The sequence below is a fragment of the Schistocerca americana genome, chromosome 1 (assembly GCF_021461395.2).
Source record: "Schistocerca americana isolate TAMUIC-IGC-003095 chromosome 1, iqSchAmer2.1, whole genome shotgun sequence".
NCBI classification, from domain to species: domain Eukaryota; kingdom Metazoa; phylum Arthropoda; class Insecta; order Orthoptera; family Acrididae; genus Schistocerca; species Schistocerca americana.
In genome coordinates, this window is record NC_060119.1 from 664,600,691 (window position 1) to 664,618,177 (window position 17,487).

At 38.7% G+C, this 17,487-nt stretch overlaps 1 protein-coding gene across 1 annotated transcript in view; it reads right to left on the minus strand.

The window, feature by feature from the left end:
- Window positions 1-17,487, minus strand: part of LOC124608423 (polyribonucleotide nucleotidyltransferase 1, mitochondrial) — a 142,776-nt gene that overhangs the window by 56,269 nt on the left and 69,020 nt on the right. The window lies entirely within an intron of this gene.

The window sequence follows — 17,487 nt, forward strand, 5'->3', positions numbered from 1 at the left end:
TTAATAGGAGAAATGACTTTTTGTTCATCTTGTCACCTTGTTTCTATTGCTGTCATTATATGTCTTACATTGTATAGAAAGATTCCAGTACACATGGATGACAGAAGAATCAGTCACATAAACGAAAAAATAATAATAAAAATAAAATTGATTTGCTGAACAGTCTAATCTCTAGCTCAGTTAAGTCTGTTAAGAATATTTTTTATCATTTTTTGTAGGTTAAAAGAATGGTTTTCTTAGTTATGAAAAACAGCTTACTTCAGCCATAACCTCTTCACCAACTAACTTTCGTTAGACTAAGTCACTTTCGTTAGACTAAGTCTTTTTTTTTCAGGCTTCAAAAGAGAAACAAATTACAACAAGAGAGGTAGCAGCTCAATGTACTGTTCAACTACTCAGACATTAATAATAATTTGCCACAATGGGAGTATTTGGTTTTTATGACTGCCATTCATCTTGTGGTTAAGCTGTGATGATGGAGTGTGATTACAATGTGCTAATGATCTATGACACGTAGTGTTACAAACACTGCCAGTAATATGAATGTCTCTTCCATGTGAGATACAGCCAATGTTTATATTCTATATTTCAATGTACACTGTACGTGGGTGGCCAGGCTATCTGCAGTGACAAAAACTTCCTTACCCAGAAGCTGAAGATTTAACATAGGCCTTCAGAGAGAGGCACTACCCCCAAAAATCTAATCCGCAAACAGATTTCCTGTGTCATGTCTTCACACAGCTCTAATCCTCACACTACCCCAAGAATCAGGTGCATAGGTGCTCCAGTGTCATCCAACGCCAGTCTGAATTGTAGCAACTGTACCATATCATTTGCTAGGGCTTTATCTATCAAAATGCCCGGAAATGTGGGACATTCTATCCACAATCCTCCCAGGCCTCCTAAATTGGGATTCTGTCACCCATCCAACCTACACAACTTCCTGGTCCATCCCTTTGCTTATGCCACTCCCACTCCCACTTCCACTCCCTGTGAAAGCAGCCATGTCAATATCATTTATCTTGCAAGTGTTATGAAAGCATGACCACCAACCAGATGTCTACCAGAATGAATGACCACTGCGAAACTGTGGACAAGAACAGAGTTCATGACCCAGTGACACAGTATGCTGCAGAACACAACTTGCTGAGGATCAATAGTTGCTGCACAACTAGTGCCATCTGGAGCCTTCCCTCCAGAATCACATAGGTGGGAGTTATCCCTGCATCACATCCTTCCCTCCTGTAACATCCTAGCTTTCAATCTCTGCTAACAAACCATCTACATAATGTCATCCAACAGTTTCCCCTTCCTCTCTGCCGTCATCCCCTCCAAATCCACACATCCACATCATCCATCCATCCAACACATCTCCAGGCAATGTACAGATTATTTAGACTTGTAACAGTGCACGAATCAGTCTTCCATGGCATTGTGTCAATACATTTGTAAAATTCAGTGTTCATGTGTAACAAGAATGTCATTGGCGTAAGTCACATAACCTGTGTAAGGGTCCTGTTGCTGATTCTGAAAGTTTCTGAGTATCCAAAATGAGAAATTAATTAGCTGGATTTTTGCTAACATTAATAATTAATTTAAGTGTTTAAAGACATGATTCATATTATTAAATCTGTTTAATAAAATGTAAAGCAGTTCATAAATTGCTTGATGAGATCTAAAAAAACAAATATCTAAAGAAAATAATTGGTTTAAATTTTAATGGTCTGAAATTACTTTTGTTTAAATTAGCGCTACAAAATTTAACATATATGCCATGAATTAGTGTGTACAAAAGGGCTACTAAGAGTGTTGTTGAATGACATCACATCCTAAGGTTCCCACCATATTCCAGAAAGTGCTTTGATCAGTGATTGATTAATTTTAATTAAAGAGGTATTTTGTTTATTAAGCTGAGCAGTTAGCAAATATTACAGTGTGGAGAGTTTCATTAATATGTTCATGCTTAACAGTAGGATGGATGACCATCTGGTCTGCCGAGTGCTGTTGGCAAGCGGGGTGCACTCAATCCTTGTGAGGCAAACTGAGGGGCTACTTGACTGAGAAGTAGCGGCTCCGGTATCGTAAATTGGCATACGGCCAGGAGAGTGGTGTGCTGCCCACATTCCCCTCCATATCTGCAGCCAGTAATGCCTGTGGGCTGAGGATGACACGGCGATCAGTCAGTACTGTTGGGCCTCCATGGCCTGTTTGGGCGAAGTTTAGTTTAGTTTTAATAGTAGGAAACTGTATACAGATTAAGAGTGACTGATGTTGCTAACATGTTCTCACCAATTCCAACAGTACAAGTCTACATTTTATTTCTGAAGTCTCAATGTAAAGAAAAAGAAGTTATTGATGACTACTCAATTTGGCAACCATTTTTTTTGTATCCACATGGTTATATTCACTTAGACCGGGAGAAGAGGTAAACTAATTAACCCGCATTCATTAAAAGCAGTGTTATAAAGGGTGCCTGCATCAAAGGACACTATATGTACATAGTGTCTAACGGCATGAATTTCCAACAGCTTTACAAAAAAGTAATCTTTAACCATACATAACAGGAAACATAAATAGTAATTTATGGTCTAGCTACTATACCAAGATGGATGCAAGGAAAGTGATAGAATGTGACTTGGATGCGAGGAAAGTAGCGGAATGTGACCAGCAAACCAAGAAGAATGGAATAGTGGATGAAATGTGATGAATATGTGAGCAATGCTGGAAAAACTAGCAATGTAACACAAATAAAACAAGAACTTGAGTACGAAATGAACAAAACAGAATTGAATAATGGGAAAGTTTCAGAACAAACTGCCAAACGGCAATTACATTTGAATTATTTTTAAGAATTTTGGCCACACAAATATCTAATCAAAATTGAATAGTAGGTACCCAAATGGACAAGAAAATTGAGGAACACAGTAGCAAAATTGGCAGTGATATTGAAGCACGAGGTAGAAAAAAAAAAAAAAAAAGAAAGAAAAATTGATACTGTAGAGAAAATGCCAGATGTTCTGGATAAAAACATTAAAAATATTAGAGTAGAAAAGGACAATCTGACTGCAAATGTTGCATATACGCAGGTTCAAATAAACAACATTATGTTAAATTTTAATCAGAGTTGGAAAAAATCCAGTGAAGTGTTGCATCTGTAATTCAGATAAAATTGAACAATAAAATGTCTACTTTAAAAGCAGAAATATTCGAGGCTGTATTTGTACTGAGTTTGTGAATAGATGTGTGTCAACAACACTTTTGAGATTTAAGATACGATTTATGACTTTGAAAAGAAAATCAAAGATAAGACAAATTCCTTTGTAGACAGAGTTGTCAACATAAAAATTACGACAGTGAAGAGAAATTTGACCTGAACAAAAGACAGAGAGGATAACAAACTGTAGACTTCATAAGGAATCTTTCCTGACAATGTGGCTAACAATAAAAAGATGAATGTTGTAATAAGTGTTCTGGGAATTGCAAAATGCTGGGGTCTGACTTTAAGGACAGACCAAATGAATTTCACTGAGTTCAGATAGTGTCTGACTACTACACTGAACAAAACCAGGATTGTTTGTGGTGGGAGGTTACTATAACCAGAATGTATGACAACAGGGGAAGAAACACTATTTTGTGAAAACCAGTTCCAAGAACTAGCACATCTTAGAAGTAGATACTCAGAATCTGACATTGTCTTGCAAACTTTGAAATAAATTTCCACAAGATTTTATGCGATACATATGTAGTAACAACAAGACTTTTGCTATGTTTCTGGAATGTGTGGAGAACAAAGGCAACTGATATGAGATCAGTGATTTTCGCCTGTATAACAACCAGAATGCACAAGGTACCAATAAAAAAATTATAATGAAAGATAGCGGGTCAATGAGATGCATGGAGGCCATGGATACAGTAAATTTAATTTTGCAAGATGGGGGACAGGAACTGAACCTCATGATGACATGAAGACAAGGAGGGAAACTGATGGCTGCCTACACTGCACACCAAACTAAATGTCAAGAGACTTTCTTGGCCCATGAATAAGAAACACAACTGTGATCTAAGCAGAAATTACCTCAACCAAAATCCATTCCAGGGAAGCATTGTAGGGTTATAGAACCATTGCACCAGGTGTGTGTAACACAAACTCAGTGGAGGCAAGTGATCAAAAGCATGCTGACACAGAAGCTGCACCCTTGCAGACTGTAATGGGTAGAGCAGCCCAATAAGTGGTCTATGCTGAAGGAGTGACTATGGCAGTGGAGTAATGGGATGATGTCACAGATGCGAGCATTGAACTCATTTTGCAGAAACCAGCTGTAGTGCCAGTAGTGGACAAAGACATCAAAAAAAGAAGTTATAACAGCAGTTTATCTAAGATCAGAATGGGGGATATTAAGGAAAATAAACTATTGGGCATGGTTAATTGGTTAGAACAAATTGATAATCTATGAAGAGGTTTAAGGCAATGCAAATGGGAGGATATGAAGAAAACAGCAAAAAAGATGTGAATGTGACACGGAAGGAAAGGGGATTCGTAATATTATGGCACCCAATAAGGAGGAGAACGGCGCGTAATTATAGAAAGTGCTGATCATGGTATACAAACTGCTAATGATGAAGATGTGTGTAGGGAAACTGAGAGAACCACAAAAATTATAGAAGTAGATGATGAAAATGAGACTGTTGTTAATGACATAAGGAGTATCACAAAGGATATGCGAATGTATGGTGAAATTATCATCATTACAAATGACGTGTTCCTGATATATGAAATGAGCATAAAGAACCAAAGGCAGAAATGCGGGATAATGTAGTTGATAATGAAGATTATACAAAGTATGAGGGTAGTTGGTTGATTCGGGGGAGGGGACCAAACAGTGATGTCATCAGTCCCATCGGAATAGGGAAGGACAGGGAAGGATGTCGACTGTGCCCTGGCATTTGCCTGAAGTGATTTAGGGAAATCACGGGAAACCTAAATCAGGATGGCTGGACATGGGTTTGAAACCATCCTACCGAATGCGAGTGCAGTGTGTTAATCATAGTGTCAATATACACAATGCAGAAACTGAAACTGATCCAAAAAAAGAAATGACTGAACAAGACTATAAGTATTCAGCACCAAATAAAGATCACTAAAGACATGGTGATTGGAAACCCAAAAGGCCTCCAGATGAAAGGGAATCACAATATTTGTTATGGGGGTATAATAGAGGGAAACATTCCACGTAGGAAAAATATATCTAAAAACAAAAATGATGTGACTTACCAAATGAAAGTGCTGGCAAGTCGACAGACACACAAACAAACACAAACATACACACAAAATTCAAGCTTTCGCAACAAACTGTTGCCTCTTTCCTGATGAGGCAACAGTTTGTTGCGAAAGCTTGAATTTTGTGCGTATGTTTGTGTTTGTTTGTGTGTCTGTCGACTTGCCAGCACTTTCATTTGGTAAGTCACATCATCTTTGTTTTTAGATATATAATAATAATAATGGAATGCAGGTTCTCATATCAATAGAAAGCTGGATACTAAATCACAAATTAGGGTTTTCCTCAGCCATTTTTTGAATATATAAAAAGTTAAACAAGACTAGTTAATATGCCTGCGTCAGTTGTTGAAAGTGTAGGAGGCAACCGGGCTTTACATACAAATAAGTTCTTTCACATTTTGAAATAAAAGAACATGAATTTGGGCAAGAGTTTCTAATGATTTCTGAGCTCAGTGCAGAAGCTATATTTGGGATTGACTGGATTACTAATAGGATGTAATGATTGATCATAATAATGAAACTATTAAATTTGGTTTAGAAATGGCATCTGAAGAACTAGATTGTGAAAATAAAGAACAATATAAATCTTTCCAATATAAGTCAATGCCAGGAATGCTAGCATAGATAATGGTTTTGAAAGTTATTATTTGCAAAATCTGAGGAGTACTGGTCAAAAGGACGATGACTTTAATGAAATAGTATATGAAATACCACATCTTACAAGGATACAAAAATCTGAGCAGCATGACATTTTGAGTAACAATTGTGAAGTATTTTCTGATAAGTGATGGTTGTAAAGAATGGCATGGAAGTAATAACCAATGAACCAATTTTTTGTACACCCTTATCTGGTTACACTATGTAAGAAACAACCAGTTCAATGGGAGATTGATGAAAGTTAGAAAATGGGGATACTGGAAGGAGTAATAGTGGATATAACAACCTGCTTACCATTGTAAATAGGAAAGAATGAGGAGTGAGAGTAGCGATTGAGGCATGGACATTTAAAAATGTGTGTATATATATATATATATATATAAAACAAAGATGAGGTGACTTACCGAACAAAAGCGCTGGCAGGTCGATAGACACACAAACAAACACAAACATACACACAAAATTCAAGCTTTCGCAACAAACTGTTGCCTCATCAGGAAAGAGGGAAGGAGAGGGGAAGACGAAAGGAAGTGGGTTTTAAGGGAGAGGGTAAGGAGTCATTCCAATCCCGGGAGCGGAAAGACTTACCTTAGGGGGAAAAAAGGACAGGTATACACTCGCACACACGCACATATCCATCCACACATACAGACACAAGCAGACATATTGGTCTTTAAATATGTCTGCTTGTGTCTGTATGTGTGGATGGATATGTGCGTGTGTGCGAGTGTATACCTGTCCTTTTTTCCCCCTAAGGTAAGTCTTTCCGCTCCCGGGATTGGAATGACTCCTTACCCTCTCCCTTAAAACCCACTTCCTTTCGTCTTCCCCTCTCCTTCCCTCTTTCCTGATGAGGCAACAGTTTGTTGCGAAAGCTTGAATTTTGTGTGTATGTTTGTGTTTGTTTGTGTGTCTATCGACCTGCCAGCGCTTTTGTTCGGTAAGTCACCTCATCTTTGTTTTTATATTTAATTTTTCCCACGTGGAATGTTTCCTTCCATTATATTGATATATATATATATATATATATATATATATATATATATATATATATATATAATGGAAGGAAACATTCCACGTGGGAAAAATTATATATAAAAAACAAAGATGAGGTGACTTACCGAACAAAAGCGCTGGCAGGTCGATAGACACACAAACAAACACAAACACACACACAAAATTCAAGCTTTCGCAACAAACTGTTGCCTCATCAGGAAAGAGGGAAGGAGAGGGGAAGACGAAAGGAAGTGGGTTTTAAGGGAGAGGGTAAGGAGTCATTCCAATCCCGGGAGCGGAAAGACTTACCTTAGGGGGAAAAAAGGACAGGTATACACTCGCACACACGCACATATCCATCCACACATACAGACACAAGCAGACATATTTAAATATGTCTGCTTGTGTCTGTATGTGTGGATGGATATGTGCGTGTGTGCGAGTGTATACCTGTCCTTTTTTCCCCCTAAGGTAAGTCTTTCCGCTCCCGGGATTGGAATGACTCCTTACCCTCTCCCTTAAAACCCACTTCCTTTCGTCTTCCCCTCTCCTTCCCTCTTTCCTGATGAGGCAACAGTTTGTTGCGAAAGCTTGAATTTTGTGTGTGTGTTTGTGTTTGTTTGTGTGTCTATCGACCTGCCAGCGCTTTTGTTCGGTAAGTCACCTCATCTTTGTTTTTTATATATATATATATATATATATATATATATATATCAAAAGGGGGAATTGGTTGACCTGAGTGACTTAACGAGATTCTACAGAGATTTAACAATGATCATGAGTATCCATGACTTGAGAGCAGGATTTTGGCCAATTCCATTAGCACCTGTGTCGTGTAAACACATTGGATTTCTGTTTGCTGATAAATGTTGCTCCTTATAAGGTTGTACATTCTGGTTTAAGTACACCATATATATACATCATGCTAACTGCAATGCAAGATTGGACCAAACACTATGTATTAGTGAATAAAGTTTTTAAAGCTTTTTAAGCTGGAGGAATGACTATGAAATTAAAGAAAGGTAACTTTGTTAAGATGGAAATTAAATTCTTGGGGCATGCAATTACGACATCTGGGATTGGTAAGAACTTAGAAAAATTAGCAGCTAGTAACAGTTTTAACCAACTAAAATCAAGAAAGAACTCAAAGCCTACCTCATGTTCTGCAGGTTCTACCATAAGTTTGTAAAGGGGCGTGTTTCCAGCATTCCAAACTTAAACTTATTAAGGAAAAACTGTGCTTTTGTGTGGACAGAGGAATGTCAATCTGCTTTTCAAAATTTGGAAAGAGAATTAATAAGGGATAATGTGTTCATAATCATCAGTTATCTGCTATATTAGCAGGTCCTTTGCCTCTCCACTTTCTGTGATCCTTTGCTTCCTTCTTAAGGCTGCTGTATGTTGTACCGTCCATCATGTAATCCAGTATCTGGATTCTCTTTCTTCCTCACTTCCTTTGCCTTCTACATAACCTTCTAAAACTATTTTTATCAGTCCGTCATTCTTTCTTAATATATGCCCAATCCAATTTCTTTTTCTTCTCTTTGTTACATCTAGTAAATGTCTTTTCTCTCCCACTCTTCTCAGTACCTCTTCATTTTTTACTCTGTCCATCCAACTTATTCTTTCCATCCTCCGCCATGTCCAGATCTCAAAAGCCTCCAGCCTTTCTCTGTCTTTTTTCCTCATAGTCCATATTTCAGTGCCATATAGAAGAACACTCCATACAAGACATTTTATGAGTCTCTTTCTCAGTTCTCTGTCCAGACCGCTGCAAAAAATTCTCCTTTTCTTACAAAACACCTCTTTTGCCATTGCTATCCTTGTTTTAATTTCTGTGGTGCACTTCCAGTAGGTGTCTATCCTGCTTCCAAGATACTTAAAATTTTGCACCTGTTCTAGTATTTCTCGATTCGGCATAATTTTTATTTCCTTATTTCCTCCTAGTCCAATACTTTTGTTTTATTTGTGTTAATTTTCATTCCAATTTTTTTCCGTTAGTTGCAATGGTGCCCACCAAATCCTGTAATTCTTTTTGCCCTGTGGCTAAAAGGACCATGTCATCAGCAAACCTCAAACACACTACTCTTCTTCCTCCAATTTCTACTCCTTTGTCGTCTAATGAGCATTGGTCAATCATATTTTCCAAGTAGAGGTTGAAAAGAGTAGGTGATAGACAACATCCTTGTCTTACTCCTTTTCCTAGTCTGATCCAGTTTGTACTTTCTCCTCTCACTTTAACTGAAACTTTTTGATTAAGATATAATGAGTTTACAAGTCTTCTGGTTTTCCAGTCCACTCTCTTTTCCCTAATTATAGTTGCCAGCTTGTCCCAAACCACATTGTCAAATGCCTTTTCTGGATCGATGAAGCACATATATAGGTCTCTTCCTTTTTGAATAAACCTTTCTCCCAAGATTCGTGCCCATATTCCATCTAAAGCCAAACTGCTCCTCGCCAAGATTATCCTCCATTACTTTTTCAAGTCTTTTATTAATTATTCTTAACATCACTTTGGCTGCATGTGAAATGAGGCTGATTGTCCTGTGCTCGCTGCATTTCTTGGTTTCTTGTTTTTTCGGTAATGGAACCATTACTGTTGTCAGAAAGTCCTCAGGCCATTCACCACTGTCATATATTTTATTACATAACCTCAATATTTCTCTTATTCCATCTTGGTTCAAGCATTTCAGTATTTCTCCTGGTATTGTATCTGTACCTACCGCTTTGCCATTTTTCATTGCAGCTATGGCAGACTTTACTTCCTTCATTATGATGGTTGGTCCTTTCTCGTCATCACTTACACTGTTGTGTGATTCAAGTTCCAGAGTGTCTGGTTTGCTATTTGTGTCATATAGCTCTTTTAGATATTCTTCCCATCTCTGGAGGACATCGTCACAATCTTTGTACACTACCTCTTCATCTTTACTCAAAATTTCCATAGTAGCACTTCCTTCTCTGTTTTGTTCCCATGCCATAGTCTTTACTCTGTTGTATAGTAAGTCGTAACTTCCCTTCCTGTCCAGTTCTTCAATTTCATCACATTCCTCTTTTAGCCATTTTTTCCTAACCTGCTCTGTTTCTCTTTGTAGTTCATTATTTAACCTTCGGTATATCTTTTTTACATCTTCAGTGTTCTTGTTTTTCAATTTTCTTCTCTCCTCCATCTTGGAAATCATTTCTTGTGTGACCCATGGTTTTTTTTTTTTTTTTTTAATCATTTCCCTTTTACATATCCTATATTTTGCTGTCCTGCTTTAATGATTCCTTCTTTCAGCATATTCCAGTACTCGTTGGCATTATCAGGTGGTTCTTTGTCTCTTAATGTGTTTAGAAGGATTAATAAAGGCTAATGTGTTACATCACCCCAATTTATTGTGATCTTTTCAAGTGAGGACTGACAGATTTTATGGCACAGGCATAAAGATTTTTCAAGAAACAAGGGTCAAAAGGAAAATACACAAAACGATTGCATTTTCGAGTGGAATCCTGAATAAATATGACAAGAATCATACAATTCCCAACAAAGAGGTCAAATAAATGAGATTTATCACAACAATTGCAGCTAGCAAAAAACAGGATGCAGGACAGTATTAAGGGTGAAACAACAGAAAAGAATACATAATAAAAAATAAAACCTAATTCATAATGTCCAAGAAGAGGAAGCTGTCTCCAAGAAGAACAAATTGAACCCAAGAAGGAAAATATTTGATTAATTTATACAGGTGGAGATGGCTGGTGGGAACTGGGAGAGTGTTGGAGTGATCCTGTAACCACCAGCAATGCATTTTTCAGAGTGCAAGTTGACTTCACTGAAGCTGCTGAGATGCAGGAACATGCATCCAGTACCATGGTCTTAGGAGTGTAATTGGGCCAGCACACAGATAGCAGCTGGAGCCATGCAAAAAATGAGATACTCAACTGAATTTGTGAATGATGTGTCATGTACAGCACTGTCTGCATAAAACTGATGTGTGAAATATAATATATACATACAGGATTGTGAAAGTGTTATATGACTTGAGAGTGACAGGGGAAGTATTAAGTCAATTGTAGCTTATAATTATAACCATGTAATTGTCGCAGAAAGGGTTAAACTAAAATCGTTAAATTCAAACATCTAAATCAAACACGAGGCTGAAAGACATACAAATGATTAAAGAAACATTACAGGATGCTCTAAAAGATGATAACAAGGCACTAAAAGAAATGACAGAAATCTGATTGCAAGCTAACCAGATCAAAGGACTAAAGACTGATGTGGGGGAAGTGCAGCAAAATTTAACATATGTGTTATGAGTTTGTGTGTATGAAAAGTAGTACTAGAAAAGGTAGTTCTATGATATCACAGTCCTAGGGTTCCCACAATGCAGAAACTGTTCTGATAAGTGATTGATTAATTTTCATTAAAGGGGTATTTTGGTATTAAGCACATAAGCTAGTGAATGTAACATTTATTAACATAGCTGCTTAATAACAAAATACCTTTATTTCAAAACTACTGGTACTGATACCAAAGTTAATGTGCATTTTGTGTAGGTATCATTTGTCATTCAGTTTACTGAGTCGACCTCCATTCCATTATCAGTTCAATTACAGGAATTTCAAAAGTTTCCTACAGAAACCAACTGCATTCAAATCAATGTTCTTTAACCATAAATAAAGAACTGCTCTCAGAATTTACACAATAGTTTGCCCCCATAGCTCCCTCACATCACTCATTTTGAATAATGAACATCATTATACCAGCAAGCAAATAATAATAAAAAGTAAATGAAAATCTGACAGCAAATCTGATTTGACCTAACACAAAAAAGGGCACAGAATACTGTTAAAAGATTTTTAAGTAATGTCGTCACAGAAAAGATAATTTCCAGATATTTCTACTAAGAAACAAAGACCTGTCACTTGCCTTTCAAATTATTTGCTTCAGAAAGCAGCATTCCGTGCATGTGTTGAGGGTTGCACGACACTGCATGGAGTGCCTGTTAGTTGTTCAGTTCAGTACCTGTCCCTTGGGCCTGTTTAGGAAATGCAAACAGTCTGTAAAATGCAATAGGGTCAGGTCTCTCCACAAAAGAAAAGTGACTTAAAACTGAGAGCTTAAGAAAAAACAGCACATCATACCTTTTTCTTTTTTAATGTGCACGGCCCTATAAGCTGCTACTGGGTTACACATTGTATAGCTGTTAACCCCAGCACCTCCCCACTTCTTCCATTGCCTTCGCTATTTCTTCACAATTACTGGCCAGTTTATTTCCTCATTTTATGTCTTATTTTGCAGCTAGATCTTTTTTTTCTTTTTGTTGTGTGTTCTCCTATATTTAATCCTTTCTCCTATTTTTTTCTGGGTGATGACCTGTTTCACGTATGTCACTATTTTCAGACTATCTCGGATTTTAAAATTTGTCTGTTGGTAGCATTTCATTGCTGAGCTCTGCCTCTTCATGACCTGGAGTCTATCTTGATTTAATGTCCTTGGGACCATCCAACTTTATCCCTGAATTTTCTCCAATATTTACTCCATTTTTGTCAGATGAAGGACCTGAGGCTCAAACGGTAGTAGTTTGTCTCCTATTGTTCACACGTGTTTCATTTACACAATATAACACTGGGTGCCCAGATCCATTTTTGTCATGCACAAATCACAAAGCTTACCCTGAGACGTCCTACACCACGAGGACTGTCAAATTATTTCAACTTACTAATTTATCCAGCTTCTTAATATTTTCCACTTAACAAAATCTAAGTACTTCTCACTACAAAAACACAGTTACTATTACAACAGCACCCACCATAGCAAACCACCTCCCATCGGAGAGAGAGAGAGAGAGAGAGAGAGAGAGAGAGAGAGAGAGAGTGTGTGTGTGTGTGTGTGTGTGTGTGTGTGTGTGTAGGGGGGGGGAGGGGGAACAGTTTTTGAAACAGTCTCAAATTCAATTATTTTAGTGATAAGAGGCAGCTATAGAAATACCAATTAAATTCAACTTTAATTTGAAGGTATATGGAGCAGTGCAAGTGTCAGTATACATATGTCTGAAGCATCGTACACCTAAGTTTACGGTATTGGTGTACAATTACTGATAACAGACACTGATTCCCAGAATGACATTGGGCAAAGTACTGCAGCAACAATAGTTAACAGTTCCTAAAAGAGCAGAAATAAATTTTACATTAATTCAGAAGATGCAAGATTTTTACTTGCATTACTTAATTTTACTTTGAAGTTTATGCTTAGCATAAATGATAGTGCCACTTAAACCACATATGGTAAACAATATTATTAACTGAAAAGTATTTAGTAACTTGATATTTTGTTAAAGTAAAATTACTAATTCACATATACCTGTTCCCATAAAGTAAATATTGTAAGCTAGTCATTTTCAGTTAAATACGGCACAGCACAGAATTTTAAAGTATTATCTCAATGGACAAGTGCGGATGCTACTGCAGAGTAGTGGTAAAAGTCAACAGTGTGAAGACTATCAGAGTGCTGTCAGGCAACCTCCTTGGAAGGCAATGTTGCTTTCATTTGGTGCCGCAGTAGTCGAAGGAGCAATTGACCCTGAAACTCAAGTCGATCTGAGACTAGCACAGGTAAAATTGGAACAGCTAATAGCTGCACATGGCACCAGTAAAGTTAGGAATAAGATGTAGGACTGGACTGTGGTCAAATCTGCCAAATCAAGTGACATTTAAGAGATACCGTAAGTCTGCTAGCATTGATCTAGATGTCAAAAAGAGTTTCAGTGCTCTGGAGGCTGGAGACAAATGTGTCCAGCTAATTCAAAGGATTCCAAGCTTGTCTGGCAAGGTACAGGAAGAAAGTGAAAGTTAACATTAACACTGTTCACAGGGTTAAAAAGACCAAGGAGATCATTCTGCTAGAGAGAAATCGTGGGAGCGGGCTGTCAGAACTAGTACATGACACTCTGATCAGTGAATCCAATGCAATAATTATTTTTAACCCAGGTGCAGGATTCAGCGATGTATCCTGTGATACAGATTCTTTGGAGAAAATATCTTGGTAAAGAAGGTCATGTAGTTATTACTGGAGAAAGTGAGGGGCAACTATTTCGTTTGTAATCTCAATTACGCAACTGAAGATGTCATCTGGTAGGGCACTGCTGAGAAAGCTCCTCACACTACTGAGTAGTTCGTGTCGATCTGAGTGAGGCAACAATATACTTATGTTTTGTTTCTATCAAACATGGAAGTGTGGCAGAATTTGTCATGCACATTTCTGCCTTTGCCGCACAAGTGGTGTAAGGATTCTCTGAAAATATAATTCAAGATTTTTGTCACTTCATGATTTTATGAAATATGTCTACATCTACATGGATACTCGGCACATAACATTTAAATGCCTGGCAGAGGGTTCATTGAACCACCTTTACAATAATTCTCTATTATTCCACTCTTGAACGGCGCGTGGAAAAACGAACACCCATACTTTTCCGTGTGAGCTCTCATTTCCTTTATATTATGATGATGATCATTTCTCCCTATGTAGGCTGGCATCAATAAAATATTTTAACATTTGGAGGAGAAAGTCAGTCATTGAAATTTTCCATCCCAAATCCTGTGTCATGTCCGTGAAACTTTTTCTCCTATTTTGTGATAATACAAAGTGTGCTGCTTTCTTTGAACTTTCTCGATTTAGTCTGTTAATCATATCTGGTAAGGATCCCAGATCACACAGCAGTACTCCAAAAGAGGAAGGATAAGCATAGCGTAGGCAGTCTCTTTAGTAGATCTGTTACATTTTCTAGTGTTCTGCCAATAAAACGCACTGTTTTGTTTGTCTTCCCCACAACATTTTCAATGTGTTCTTTCCAAATTTAATTGTTCATAATTTAGTATAGCTATGTATTTAGCTGAATTTACGGCCTTTACATTACACTGATTTATCATGTAACTGAAGTTTAATGGCTTCCTTTTAGTGCTCATGTGGGTGACCTCACGCTTTTCATTTTTTAGGGTCTATTGCCAATTTTTGCACCATTAAGATATCTTTTCTAAATCATTTGTTTTGATCTTCTGATGAGTTTACTACAAGAAAAATGACAGCATCATCCGCAAACAACCTAAGGCAACTGCTCAGATTGTCTCCTAAATCGTTTACATAGATAAGGAACAGCAGAAGGCCTATAATAACACTACCTTGGGGAATGCCAGAACTCATTTCTGTATTACTCGGTGACTTCCTGTCAATTACTATGAACTGTGACCTCTCTGACAGGAAATCACAAATCCAGTCACATAACTGAGATGATATTCCATAATCATGCAATTTCACTACAAGCCACTTGTGTGGTACAGTGTCAAAAGCCTTTTGGATATCTAGAAATATAGAATCAATTTGATACACCTTGTCAATAGCACTCAACACTTCGTGTGTGTAAAGAGCTAGTTGTGTTCCACAAAAACGATGTTTTCTAAATCTGTGTTGACTGTGTGTCAACAGACCATTCTCTTCGAGATAATTCATAATGTTTGAACACAATAAATGTTCCAAAGCATGTAATTTTTATGTTTCATGTTGAAAGAGTGGGGATTGGAGCAACAATATCTCTCATAATTCACTGTGAGTGGTCCACTGCTGTGCCAGCAGAGTGACAACATTAGTCAATGACCAGCGACCACAAGATGATAACGCCATTTTGGTTGGTTTAAGGATGAAATTTTGGTTGGTTTAAGGATGAAAGAAAGTAAACTGTGAGGTCATCATCTGTCCCTCCCACTTTGAACAACAAGGCAAGGCAACAAAACAACACATCAAAGAAGGGCCTAGTGCACAAAACCCAAGGAAAGAAAGTCCCAAGGTCTGTCGAAGGTCAACAAAGCCTAGATAAAGCAGCAAGAAAGGATGAAAAGGGGAGGCGAAGAAAGGAGGGCGAGGTGCCCCATCCAGTGAACAGCTGGAGGCCCTCAAAGGCAGAAACTGCAATGGGAGACATTACTCCCCACTCCCACCGCCACTCCACTTACTAGAGGCACTCCACCCAACAATAAAGAGGACAGCGCGAGAGAAGCACAGGAAAACAGAGGAAGAACATCAAGTCACACAGAAAAGATGAGAAGGGGGAAGAAGAGCAAAAGAACGAATAGTGCAAGAGCCGGGAGGACTGCCAAGCCCAGATAGCAAACTCCTGTTTAGGGCACAGGGAGCAATATTCCATCCTGCCAACCCCTAAATGGGCCAACGAGGATGGGGCGCCTTCCTTCACAGAGAGTGATAAAAACCCCCTTCACAAATAAACTATAAAACCAGGTCAACTGCTGAGGCATCATCTGCTAATAGCAGAGTAACGAGTCAGGAAGATTTAAGAGTCCACCACAGGGCAGCTGGGTTAGGACAGTCCAGCAAAATGTGGACCACCGTCAAACACGCACCACAAACATGAGGAGGGCAAGAAGAACAGTAAGCTTTGGAGGCTGGTCTAGGGGAAGATAAGGACCGCATATTGTTACTGCAAAGTCTAAGTGGATCCGAACAGCCACTGCTTCCAGTGCAGTCTGAAGCAAAAACCGGGAACTAATGATGTCTGTGCAGAACAATGTATAGACACCACCAGAGGCTCGCAGGGGGGAGGGGGGGGGGGGCAGTCCAGCACAAGGCTTGGAAACCATGAAGAGTCAGCAAATGAGTCTCCAGGAAATGAGATTCCTGCAATATAATGCAAGCTACAGAGTAGAGAGAAAGAAGAGACTGCAATTCTGGAAGGTGACAATAGAAACAATTACAGTTCCATTGGAGGGTATAAGAGCATGGACAGGCGTTGAACAGGTCAGAATCAGTCACAGTGCTGAGACAGTGTCCATCACTAGTAAGGAAGGAGTGATATCTATTAATGTTGAGACACTGATTGAGAAGGAGGGGGTGACACCCCCTTGGATGTCAAGGGCAACTTGTCCCGAGACTTAAGCATCTTCTTCTTCTCCTTTGGAAGGTGAGAAGAGGTGTGGATGGCAAGAGAGCAATTCACAGCAATGTCAAACATCCAAAAGAGAATGAACGACCTGTAAGCCCACAGAGCACGAGTCCCGTATCCGACTAAGTAATAGATTTCTTACCCTGGAGATGGCAGGGAGGTGGGAACCTAGAGGGAGCCCCATCCCCAGCAGGTGCCAGAGAAGAGGGTTTCTTCTCTGGCCTAGGTGAAGCAGCAGTCCCATGAAGGGAGGGAACAGGAAATGTGAAGGAAGAGGAAATGTAAGGTGGACAGGATGGAGGCAAGGAGAAAGGAGGAGGAGGAGGAGGAGGAGGAAAGGATGCAACAGAAGTAAAGGTAGTCATTAAAGGTACCAGGTGGAGACTCAAATTTCTGCTGGGCTTCAGAGTAGGATAGACAATTGAGAGTTTTGAATTCCTGAATCTTCCTTCCCCCTTCATAGATCAAGCAATCTGCTCAGTGGGGAGAATGTGCCAGAACAGTTCACACACTTGGGCAGTGGGGTACAAGGGCACCCTACATAGAGAGGGCAGCCATAGTTGTCACAAATACGAGTCATCTCACATCACAAAGGCATGTGAACAAAACGGAGACACCAGA